Raw genomic sequence first — 13,782 nt, forward strand, 5'->3', positions numbered from 1 at the left:
AATGCTATATTTGTCTCACATAAAATTCTGCACATACATTGTTTCTTCATATTGAATGTGGGTTTAGGGGGGTCCAGGTTAGAGCCCAATTTATGCTCTCTAGCAAGTAGAGTATACAAATGAGATTTTATTTCCTTTCCCAATTCTGCATTGCATGCATTTGGAAACTAGTGTAAAAAGTATGACAATTGATGCACTTTAGGATAACCACATCCATAAGTTGCACTGTTGCTTTGATCTAGATTTGATTACCAGCATAACAGATGAATATTACAGTGTAATATTCTATTTTTTAATTCCAACTTTCCTATTTCCTGTCTATTTGTGAATTGAAATGCACACTTAGTATGAGACAGGAAACCAAAAATAGCACGCTATTTTTAGTGTGCAATATGCCACCAGACATACTTCAAGAAATTTGAGAAGGGAAACATTGATCCAGTGGGAAAGGGCAAGGAAATGACCATTGCCTGCAAAAGAAGTTACAAGATATCTTTTAAAAAGAGTCTGCATGAATGTTAGGAATGCTGAGAACATGTCATGGGCATATTCTTATTCTTGTCCTTACTGTCCACCAGAAAAAAACCAAAACCAACCAACCAAATCAAGAAGCAAACAACAAATCAAGAAAGTGCAGTTGCCTTTTGGAACAGCACCTTTGGGACATTCTCTGATATGTTCTGGGCATCTAGTAGAGTGCATGTGGTCCATGTATCTTCAGTTAAATGTTGTCATGTTGTGGAGTCAAGGAACATGCCTCTCTGTTATGATGCCTATCTTCTGGAACACCATCCTCCCAGAGATACATATAGGTGCCACCCTTCAGTACATTTCTGAAGACCTGACTGTGCTCCCAGGCCCAAACTGTGCCAATTTTTTATTGTTATTTCTGTGATACTGTCTAGGCATTCATGTTTCTTTTTTATGTTACATATTCTTTCAAAATTGACATGTAGACAATTTTATGGAGTTGGATGGCCTCAACATTTAACAAACAAACAAACAAACAAATGACAGACATATATAGAATCAAGGGCTTCTGATTCTTCTAATACCTTTTGCATATGGTACCATTTCCTAGCTGAATGCAAATCAAACTGAGGAGAACTATTTAAAATAAAATAACGTTTCTAAAAAAGATAAAAAAATATATTGAGACACTTTAACAGGAGAAGAGACTTCAGATCATAGCACTGGAGAACATTGATGTTGGCATCAAAGTAAATGGTGTTTGGATCAACAATTTAAGATATGCTGAAGATTCAGTTCTGCTTGCCAGTAAGCATGAAGACCTTCAGCTCCTCATTAACAGAGTCACAGAAATATCTGAAAAATATGGCTTGAGGCTTAACACCTCAAAAACGAAGATCATGGTTGTCAACAAACAACCCGTTAATTTACCACCAATAAATTTGAAAAGAATACCATTAGAAAAAAGGATCATGCTCCTCGGTTCTAATTTACATGAAAGCTGGGACATGACCACTGAAGTAAAGTCAAGGATAGAGAAAGTTCGAACAGCATTCTTCAAAATGAAAAAGGTCTCCTGCAGTCACGACATAAGCCTAAGATTGAAAATCAGGCTTGTCAGATGTTATATTTTTTCTATCCTGCTCTATGGAATAGAGAGTTGGTCTCTGACAGAAGGCCACCTGAAGAGACTAGAAGCATTTGAAATGTGGATTTACAGGCAGCTGTTATGTATAAGCTGGGATGACAAGATCAGAAATGAGGAGGTGATAAGCTGCCTGGGAAAGCCAAGGAAAATCATCAAAACAATTAAAAAATGAAAGTTAGAATATTTTGGACATGTGGTACGACACCCAGAAAAATATGGCATACTCCACTTAATCCTCCAGGGAAAGACTGAAGGCAAATGAGGTCCAGGCAGAAGAATAACATCATAGCTTCAAAATCTAAAGGACTGGTTTGGACAAAACTCAGCAGCACTTTTTCGTGTGGCTGCTGATAAAAATAGGATCGCAAACATGATCACCAACATCCAATAATGGATATGGCACAAGAATAAGAAGAATTCTTTCATGATCAGACCTGATTTGGAGTACTATATTTAATTCTGGGCATTACACTTCAAAGAGGAAACTGGCAAATTTGAACAAGTTTGGAAGAGAGTTTCTCAGATGATGAAGCCTGTAAACCAATATTTCCCAACCTTGATCACTTGAAGATGTATGGACTTCAACTCCTAGAATTCCCCAGCCAGCAAATCTGGCTGGGGAATTCTGGGAGTTGAAATCCACATATCCTCAAGTGGCCAAGGTTGGGAAACACTGCTATAAACCAAGCCCTTTCAGGTATGGGTAAATAATCTGTTTAAGCTACAGAAAATGTGCTAATGAAGAAGCAAATATAAGAGTCCAAATCTTAAGGCAGAAAAGGAAATGACTTTTATATTGACCTAAGTGACAGGACCAGAACCAATTAGTAAAATATGAGAAAGATGATTTAGGCTAGATAGGAAAAAAATTCTGACTATGAGCAGTCAGCCGGTGGAACAGAATAACACACGACATAAACAAAAATTCTTTAATGAGATCTTCAGAAACAGGATTTTCATTGGTCAGATAGGCTCTTCTGTATCTTATACTGAGCACTCACTTCTTACTAACTCTGTGATTCTATAAAAATGGAAAAATAAAAAATCTGGGTATAAGTTGACTATTAAAAAGCCATAGTTGATAACAACCACCATGGTACTGAAGTAAAATGCACAGGTAAGTATGGTACATAATTTTGTTTTCTTAGGTTCAGTTGGTCAGTGTACTGGATAGAAAAAAAGGACAATTAATCATCCTAGGAAAGGCAGTGAGAAATTACAACAAGATCATAAAAGATAATATATTTCTGTGTCCACAAATGGTTAAATTAATAAGCTAAGCTAAGTCTTGCAAAATCTGGACACTGGGAAATGGTAAGAAAAATGAATTATGAAGAGAAATACTAAGAATATTATGAACTACAAAAACAATCAACCAATATAACAATCTTGAGGCGATGATCAGCAAGCAGAAACTCTTATACTTTTGGCACATTATGTGAACAAATGATGGTCTATAAAAATAAGAGATATAAAAAAGAAAGGCAATATATAATATGATTGTTGGAATCAAAGAGAATCTCTTTGAACAACTATGTATTATCACATAGTGGATAATAAGTGAAGATGGCAGGTTCTTATTCATATAATAATTTGCTATAGTTTTTGATTGACTCAATTACATTGACTAATCACTGTGCTATTTTAAGCACCTTTTAAGATGGTATACAAATGTTAAAATTAAAAGTGCACTGATATTTTATGTAATGCAACTTATAAAAATATTTTTTTGAACACCAATTTTATTTTGCCCTCAGTATGGGTGAAAATAACCATACAAATTTCTGCACTAGTCCATTAGAGCTGCTAATGAAACTTTGAAAGATCTATAGTAACATAACATTTATGCATTAAAATTTAAAATGAATACTTTTATTTATCTCACCCTGTTTATATAAGCCAAAATAATATCTGGATATCTGGATGTTCTAAATGAAGCATACTTTCCTGGCTTAGCTACTGTTTCCTGAAACAAATCCATATATTAAATATTTATGGCTTGTGAAGCAAGGATGACTTGTTTTTAAAGGCAAATGTTTTTGATGAATTATCATTATTCAACAATGCAATGATTCATAGCTTGTCTTGGATATTTAAATAAAGAAGTGAAGAATGAAGAGCATAAACAGGAGGAGTCAAGGGATGTTTGATTTAAAAGATGAAGGTGTCTGTGTTTTTTTAAAAAGAATTTATAATTGTTGAGTCCGTGGCGGGAAAATAGACACGAGAAGCAGCTGGAGTTCTCAGTTTCTTTTATTCAGCGTTCAGCTTACAGGAAGATGGCTTCAGCCTCGCCCAAACGCCTCGCAGCCTCTTATATAGGCAACTCCCGGGTAAATGGGTTACTTTTCCCGCGCCAGCACCCGCGCATGCGCACGGTGCTGGCGACAGCCTGTCTGGTCCCGGGCAGCTTTGCACCTGCCCGGGACTGCCTGCAAACGCCCGAGCCGTTTGCAAGGCTCGGGACATAACACCCCTTTCCCCCGGGCTAAAACTACTACCAACATACAACATTTATTTTATACGACAATTTGCTCCCCAGTGCTCCCACTGTTTACTGGCTTTTGCCTTGCCAGCAATGTTATGTAATCTTCTAGGTACTTAGGAGATTTCTTTGCTCTCTGTGACCTTCTTAGCTCTGGGTTACTGGCATAAGTTCCCTGACTGGAGGGAGGCGTGAGCCTGTTCTCTCTATTGTGCCCTGGTGTCTTCCAAGGACTGTGCCCCGATGCCTGGCCTGCTTGCTTGCCCACCGGGCTCGTCAGGCCAGGGCTTCTGTTGCTTTGTGACCTGGTTGTCCTACCTAGCTGTAGACCCTCAGGCCCCTTGAAGTGATAGCCACTGCTGGGCGTCTCTGTAGAACCTCCTAGGTCAGTCCAAGACCTGTCAGGAGGCTGTCCATTCCCTGAACCCCATTCTGTGCTCGGGCTCGTGTGGGTTTCTGTACTTTCCCAAAACTCAGGTGTTCCCTGATTTGTGCTAGGGGTGTTGTAGTCGGGACTTGGCTCCTCGACTAGCTCTGTGTATGTTTGACTCCCTGTAGGATTTGGGGTAAGGTCAGGCCAACCTTGGGAATTGTGTGCCAGCTCTCTTGCAGGGAATGATTTGTTGGGATGCCCCCGGGTATCCTCCGTTGCTGGAGTGCTGTGTGATGTGTGTGGAAAGTGAGTATGCCCCCGGGGTGACTCCCTGGCTGGAGTAGGCGTGAGTGCCTGTTGTGTGGGTAAGCTCCATGACTTTCTTTTCGGAGCAATTGCGGAACCCTGGGATGGGCCGTTTGTGGCTCCCTCAGTGGAGATGGGCAGTAGCTCTTGCCCTTCCCTTTGCTCCAAAGGGTCCCCCTCCCCCCCTGGAAAAGACCCAGGAGTCTCAGCAGAAAAGTCTCGCCTAGAGCGAAGTTGGTCGATGTGCCGACGCAGGACACGACCGTTGTCCAGGGCAACCTCGTAGGAGAGAGGACCTGTGATCCTGGACACAGAAGCGGGGACCCATGTATGACCAGGCCCGTAATTGCGAGCCCAAACCGGGGCACCCACAAGTAGTTGTCTAGGTGCCCTAGGATGTGAGGTCGATGAAGGCAGTCTGTCCGGATGCAACCGGTCAAGTCTAGTAGTAAGTTGGCGCCCCTAACGGAGTTCAGCTGGACTTCTCCCTGTAGAAGTGGACGGTGTGGTGCGATAAGAAAGGAGAAAGTCAGCCAACCTGTGATGCCAGTCCCCGTAGGTGAGTCTCTTCAAGGCGTCCTTTGCGATGCGCACCATGCGTTCAGCCATACCGTTGGTGGACGGGTGAAAAGGCGCAGACGTGGCATGACGAATCAGGTTTGCCTGTAAGAAAGCTTGGAATTCGGAGGAGGTGAATTGAGGGCCGTTGTCGGACACAATGACATCTGGCAGCCCGTGTGCAGCAAAAATCCCCCTCAGTACCTGAATAGTCTTTGCAGTGGTGGTGGATGAGACAGGCACAACCTCAAGCCATTTTGAATGGCTGTCAACAAGGACCAAGAAGAACTGGCCCTGAAAGGGCCCAGCGTAGTCAATGTGCACCCTAGACCATGGGGACTGTGTTTCCTCCCATCTATGCACAGGAGCTTGCCTGCCATATAGAAAATCGTGGAATTTTTTAATTCCAGCAACAACAGCCAGAGCCTCCCTGTCTATCTGAGCGTAGTTGCGCTCGGCAGAAGACAGTGTTCTGGAGTAGTATGCAATAGGAACCTGAGTTCCATCAGACCTGAGGTGACTCAGGACAGCTCCAACCCCGTAGGGGGACGCATCACAAGCGATGCACACAGGAAGAGACTCGTTGAAATGTGCAAGAACACTGTTAGAAGTGAGCAAGGCCTTGACTTCTTTAAAGCAAGCCTCATGTGCTTGTGACCACAGCCACACAGCTTGTTTGTCTAGTAGCCTGTGAAGAGGCTCAGCTACACTAGCTTTATGTGGAAGAAAAGAATTGTAGAAATTCAGGAGGCCTAAGAAGGCCTGAAGTTCGGCCTTAGACTTTGGCCTGGGTGCTTCTAAAATAGCAGTTAGTTTGGATTCAGCAGGATGAATCCCAGCAGCATCAATTTTGAATCCCAGAAATTCAGTAGAAGGCACCCCAATCTTGCATTTGTCTTTTCTGAGCTTGAGGCCTGATTTCCTGAACCTTAACAGGACAGCCTAAGCCTTTCAGCTAGAATGTGTGTGGAGTCTCCTGCAATCAAGACATCGTCAAAGTAGGGGCAGACCCCTGGTATACCTCGTAGTGTGTTTTCCATTACGCTTTGGAAAATCCCAGGAGCGACATTCACTCCAAACTGTAGCCTTTTTACCTTAAAGGCTCCCCTGTGGGTCACAATGGTCTGAGCTATAGCAGCAGCATCATCAACAGGCAGCTGTTGATATGCTTGAGCTAGGTCAAGCTTTGCAAAAACACGCCCCCCCTTGAGAGAGGCCAGGATGTGACTGACCACAGGAACAGGATAGGCATGTTGCTGCAATGCCTTATTGAGTGTGCATTTGTAATCAGCACAAATGCGAATGTCCCCATTTGCCTTTAGAGGCGTGACAATGGGGGTCTCCCACGGGCTGGAATCAACAGGTTCTAGGATTCCCTGTTGGATTAGTTTGTCTAATTCAGTGTCAATCTTACTTTTTAAAGCAAAAGGGACCCTTCTTGCTTTAATCCTAATGGGAGTGACAGTGGGGTCTAGCTTTAAGGACACAGGTGGTCCTTTGAATGTGCCCAGCTGGGGGCTGAAAACATCTGCAAATTCTTTGCAGACTTCCTGTAGGTCGAGTGTTTGTAAGCTGTTGAGTCCTGTGACGTGTATCCCCAGGGCCTCAAACCAATCGAGTCCTATGAGACTCGTTCGTTCACCCCCTACTACTAATAAGTCTAGTGGACCTTCAAAACTCTTGTATTGCACGTTAAGGGTGGCCTCCCCCTTAACACACACTCTTGAGTTCTGAAAATCTGTTAATACAATATCAGAAGGCCTTAACTTGGCCTTAGTCCCACTACTGGAACAAATCTTCCTAAATGTATGCAATGAAATGATGGAAAGGGCAGACCCTGTGTCTAGTTCCATAGATAATGGAACCCCTTGTAGCTTCACGTTGAGTGACAGCTTTTTCTTCATGGGCTTGTGTGTGCCTGTCCTACAGATGCTTCTTCGCGAAGCGCAAAAACCTACCCTATTCTGGCTGGGGAGTCTGGTACCCTTCAGGCGTTCTTCTTGGGGTTGTGCCTTTCGTCGGCCCAGACACACAGCTGCAATGTGCCCTTGTTTGCCGCATGCCCGGCAGGTAGCGGAGCGGAACTTGCAGTCGGTTCTCCTGTGGCGACCTCCACAGCCGATGCACTTGAGCGGAGCCGAAGAGCTTCCCTTCTGGTTTCCTTCCTTCGCGGGGTGTAGACGGTCGACTTCCTCGTCCGGATCCTCCTCGGACTTTCGTTGGACGTCTTCCTGGTGCACGGACGCACCCTCTGCACTGCTTCTGATCCGCCGCATGTTCTTGACGGCGCCGCCTGCTGCTTCTTCTGCGGTGACTTCCCTTAAGGCGTCTTGGAAGGATAATTCTTCCTTAGCGAAAAGTCTCTGTTGTAGCTCTCGATGCCTTAACCCGCACACGAATCGGTCCCTCAGTCGTTCCTCGAGGTCCTTGAACTCGCAGGGCTTGGCGGCCTTCCGTAACGCGGCGATGTATTCCTTGGCTGACTCACCGGACCGTTGATCCCTCTGTTCGAAGGTGTGGCGCCATGAGATAACGGACACCTTGGGGTGGAAGTGCTCCTTCAGCAGCTTCTTCAGGTCTGCGTAGCTTACAGACTCTACTGGGACAGGTGCTGCAAGGTTTTCTGCGATTTCGAAGGCGTCTTGGCCGCAAACGCAAAGCAGGGTGGCAGCCTTCAAGCTATCTTCCGTCACTTGGTTTGCCTTGAAGTAGTTCTCCATTCTGGATACGTAGGACTCCCACCGCTCTGGATGTGAGACGTCGAATTCCGAAAGCCTTCCGATTTTTGCCATCTTCGGATCTTCAGGAGACGGGTCTATCAGCCAGCCTACCCCCGAATGCGCACCGGATTGACGGGCAGCTGCCGAGTCGACGCCGTTCCTCTTCCGCCGCTCAGGACTCCTTGGGTAAGCTTACACTTTTTCCTTTCCAGGTATTGCAAGGCATCCCACCCTCGTCGCCAGTGTTGAGTCCGTGGCGGGAAAATAGACACGAGAAGCAGCTGGAGTTCTCAGTTTCTTTTATTCAGCGTTCAGCTTACAGGAAGATGGCTTCAGCCCGCCCAAACGCCTCACAGCCTCTTATATAGGCAACTCCCGGGTAAATGGGTTACTTTTCCCGCGCCAGCACCCGCGCATGCGCACGGCGCTGGCGACAGCCTGTCTGGTCCCGGGCAGCTTTGCACCTGCCCGGGACTGCCTGCAAACGCCCGAGCCGTTTGCAAGGCTCGGGACATAACAATAATCATGATGCCTTGTGGCTATAAACCATTGCTAGTTAACTGGTCATGCTTATAATGTGTGGTATGCCCATAGATAAAATTCTTGTACAACACACACACACACACACACACACAAATATGTATTGCATTTAAATGAGTAATTAAATGTTTCAAGTAATATGAATTTATTAAACTAAGCATCTCTTTTTGAATAATTAAACTCCTACCAATTTTTTTCTGTGATTTCGAAGGCGTCTTTGTACTCAGCCACTTTTGAAGTTCTTCCTCATTCTCACAGTTGAGAAAAGATGTGGCTGCTTTAATGATTCAAAAAGGTCTTTGTATGGACCCCATGTTTATCCTTTTATTATCCCTGCACTTTTGTCTTATGGATTATGTGACACTGAACCACTTAAATAATGTTGCTAGGAAGAATTTTGTACATGTACAAAATCATGTACAAAGGAGGAACCAGGGAGCTTTGTAAGCTGAATCTATAATTTTCAAGGCAGTATAAAATACTGAGATGAAAACACAGTGCATTTTCTCTTGGGAAAGCCACTGCCCACATATTTTCTGACCCTGTGATAAATTTAATGTTTAAAAAACTGAAAAATAGCCTAACACTAATAAATTAGTAGTGGTAAAATGATAACATCTAATTTTAACCAAAAATAGTTGCAAAATATAAAGTAGAAAAGTTTTAAAGTAGGGAACTTTTTTAATAAGTGGATTCCTGGGGGGAAGAAACAAGATTAATTTTATTTTAAATGTTCTTTATCAAAAGAAAATGGTTTATTATTTTGATTCTTTGCCTACTTGATCATAAAAGTTCAGGAAATATATAAAAACTTAGGAAGTGATCTTTTGTCCTTCTGTTTGAGCAGTTTCTTTTCTAGCAGATAGAAAGAGCTTGTTTTCAACTAGATGTTGTTGGACTGCATCAGCTCTATGAAAGTTGTTAGTAAGCAACTGACTAGCCTGTGTTTGCCTGGTGCTGCCCCTTTTGTTGGATCTTAAATTATCTGATAGAATTTACCAGATATTAACAAATCTTTAATTCCACCTCATTTTTCTCATAGAATTTGATTTGTAATCTCTATAGCCGTTCAACTCAACCAGATGATTTATTTCTTTATTGTCAGTCATTGTATATGTACAAACGTTAAGTAACTTTTCTTGTGATGGTCCTGCAGCTGCTGGCCCTGCTTCCTAGGACAATAGTTCCTACGTCCTGTAGCCCATATTTCATCATATTGTTTATGGGAGAGATACTCGACCTGTCCAGTACTGTTACTTCTTCAGTGCTGTTGTAACTTCAAACCATAACTAAACAAATGGTTGTAAGCCAATGACTATCTGTATGCCATTCCTGAAATTCTATATATGATGTATATGTATATGTATTTGTGAATACTTGCATATGCCAGGCAAGATCTTGTTGTGTATACTTTTTAGAACAGTTGCAATAATCTGGTGTTTTAATCTAAAGAAGAGATGTTTGAAATCTTTGAAAAATCTGATTTTTAATACTTTTTTAAAATTAATTTATGAATTTAGAGTCTCTTCTCATTTATGAATTGAAAGAGAAATTCTATAAAATAAGAAATGTTCAACTACTATATCTGGAAAAGTATGCTGTCTTGGCACTGTGGAGAGATTTACTACAGGACAAAGGTGTATTATTATTATTAATCTAAACAATATGGGTTCAATTCCCAGTTTTCAGAATTTTATTCCAGAATAGCTCTGCAAAAATGTGCCATATTGCCTAGAAAGCAAAGCTATTGTTTTTCTTTTCTATTAAGTCTTCTCTCACTGCAGAACAAAGGAGAAATTATATAGTGAATTAAATAGTATTTAGCAAACCAGCAGAGCATTTCACAGAAATAGATTGTTATGCTAAATAAAAGTAATTTCACATATCTCATTTTTCCAAATTTCTTGGCCCATCTTTTCCATGGATGATACTCAGAGCTTCTGGAATAAAGTGGAAAGCATGGCTGGGACATTGATTTAAATAGCATTTAGGATCCTCAGCACCATGCCTGGTTTATTTTCCTATGGAAGGAAGCCATATAAGGAAATAGGCTGAATACTCTTACATCAAAACCAGATATTTTCCTCTTAGTGTTAAGTGATTGAATTGCTGCACGATTAAGTCTAGTGCATGATTTACATGCAGTTTGCTCATTAAACTAAGAAGGTCTTCAAGAGAGACCTAGCCAGTTTACCACTGGTCAATCAACAATATGAAATTTTACAGCAGTATTCCAGTATTTGAGAAGCTGCCATAAAGAGGGGGGGGTCAAAGCACCAAAGGGCAGGACAAGAAACAATGGATGGAAACTAATCAAGGAGAGAAACAACGTCCAATTAAGGAGAAAATTCCTAACAGTGAGAACAATTAACCAGTGGAACAGCTTGCCTTCAGACGTGGGTGCTTCATCACTTGAGATTTTTAAAAAGAGACTGGACAACCACTTGTCTGAAATGGAACTGGTTGAGCAGGGACCTGGACTAGAAGATCTTCAAGGTCCCTTCCAGCTCTGTTCTGATTCTGATTTACAAAAGACTAAATGACTGAAAAGTTTGGGAACCCCTGTGTTAAAAGAGTAGTTAAGAATTTTTAAGCGCATTCTAAAAGTGCTTAGTTTTGTAAGAGAGAGAGAGAGATACACACAGAGAATATCATACTTTCATGCCTTACTATTATTTTTCTGGACTTATATATTACGTCAAAAAATACCAAAAAATATATGTTTATAAAATCAATAAGTTTGTAATTGTTTACTTATTTGACTTTGATATTGCCTGAGCAATATTAACTCTGGGTATCTCACAACATAGGTACCCTATTATTTTTATTATATTATTATCCAATTTTCTCATAGCTACATTTGAATATGTGGTCAAAATGATATAACATTGCTTATTGATTTTTGAAGGAAAGGCAATTTCTTAACATTCATACTAAAAAGTCAGAACCTTATGGTCCTGTCAAACAAAAACACCTAGCATTAAAATAAATACAGACTAAATAAGAAGTCTGTAAGTAAAGATGTCCAACCTTGTTTCTCAAAGCTTTGAATGATAAATAAGGAGGATATATGATATGACCAAAAGTTTTTATTTATGTTTTCTGGATAAGAAAAAACCACAAAATAGGCATATCAGTTTTTACTACTAAGCATTTTTTTGTATCCTTAAATGATATTTTGAAATATGAATTGTTGGTAGGTTATTTAATGTCGCTTATTTTGCCATATGATAGCTAGGTTTAGAAAATTTAGATGAAGCAAATTTGGCCTATAGACATGCAGCAAAAACAACAAAAATGAGAAAAATGAATTAAATTTTGAGTAGTTTGGAATTAGTTTGTCATGCAGATTAATGTAATTTATCCAGTCTTTAAAATCAAAGAGAAAATTCCTCAAATAATATGAAAAATTATGAAATAATAAAAAAATTCACTGTAAAAATCTACAAGTTAGCATGTTGATTGAATTCATGCCTTTGCAAGATAAAAAAAAATAACAAATGTCAGCAAAATGCTTAACAATTGCATTAATTGTTCTGCTATATTCTGAAAATGACATTTGAAACCAGGTATTTCATTTTACTTCAAAGTTTTCATATACATTTTAATAGAGATTTTTAATTTTTTAGTTCTCTTTTCACATAAGAATATATTTATTAATTATTTTTACATTCAAATGTTTTCTGTAACATTTGTTATAGTCATCTGCTTAATGGTCTGTGGAAAGAGATTTTTAAAAAAGAGTTAATGATGGTCTTGCAACCTTTGATTTATCAATTAAATACCATATTTTGTAATACAGATGTGATTGCACATTCATGCCAATATTGACATAACCTTATTGCAGAAGTGATATTCCCTTATGAGTCCTGCTGCTGTTGAAAAATATGTTGAGGTGTACTATTTGTCTATTATTGGAACATTTAATATTGTTATAGTTATGTAAGATAATTGTTTTATACTTAGGCATATATTCTAAAATGATTATACTTGAAAGGCAGTATATATGTAATGGAAGAAAGCAAGGTATTCAAGCATATAAAAGTATGGAGAAGCATCGTCGATGTACTTGATCCAGTTTATACTTGATGTAAAGTTGTTCTGGCTATGATTTGTTTTCTTTTTCTTACCTCATATCCTTAGCTCCTTTGGCTTACTATACACTTGTCTTTTGTGTGCTCTATGTATAATGTAGCATATTGGAAAAGAAAATAGAGTGATCTGTAGGTATTCAAATTGGCCTTGGAATAAATGTGTCTGTTTGTGTGGTTGTGTGTATGCATGCATGAATGCATGCAAAGATGCTATAATCTGACTCAAATCTTCAGTAATAAAAAATGCTTAAGATTAAAATTTAAGCCAAGGAAATGACACAATAGGAGTATATTTATTTTCAAGAAGTTAGGAGTGTATTTATTTTCAAGAAGTTAAGATGAAATAATATAATTGGCTTAGAAGAGAGCTGAGCAACTGTAAGATATATGCAAATTTTTCATATACTTTTTGTTTTCATCCCTCTCCAGCATCATAACAGTTACTTTGCCAAAATTTGGTAGCATACTATTCTATTAATAAATGCAATTTTGTAATTTTGTTCTTTTTTCCCAAATAAGAATGGGAACGGTAGCAAGAAATTATTTAGGAGAAAATTGTAAATTTACTTTGTATTACTAAGGCCTTTTGCAAGTCTTCAAAAACATGGCCTTGGGCATGGCCCTGCCCATATCTTGGTTGTAGGGAAGATAGGTTAGTTGATGCCCAGTTATTATGTGCTTTTATTTTTGTTTTCTATTATAAACTTCATGTTTCTATTTGTTTCATTTTAAGCTGCCTAGAGCCACATACAATTGAGATATGTAGGCACCAGATCAATCACTTAGTCTAAGGCTGACATTGGTTGCTTTTATGAGTTTTTTGACGGACTCAGTTTAAATATTCCAGATTCAATAATATATTCTTCTGTATGCTGAAAAAATTCCTTCCTTCCTTCCTTCCTTCTTTTCTTCCTTCCTTCCTTCCTTCCTTCCTTCCTTCCTTCCTTCCTTCCTTCCTTCCTTACAGAAAATATATATCAGCAAGAATTTTAAATTTTTTAAAATTTCAAAAAACTGATAAAACAATAATTAAACATAAATCAGAGGTTTTTGGAAAATCTTGATGCTTTCCAAGATCAAGCAGCATT

Source organism: Crotalus tigris, unplaced genomic scaffold (assembly GCF_016545835.1).
Source record: "Crotalus tigris isolate CLP2741 ecotype Arizona unplaced genomic scaffold, ASM1654583v1 scf7180000023726.963151, whole genome shotgun sequence".
In the NCBI taxonomy this organism is placed as follows: Eukaryota; Metazoa; Chordata; class Lepidosauria; order Squamata; family Viperidae; genus Crotalus; species Crotalus tigris.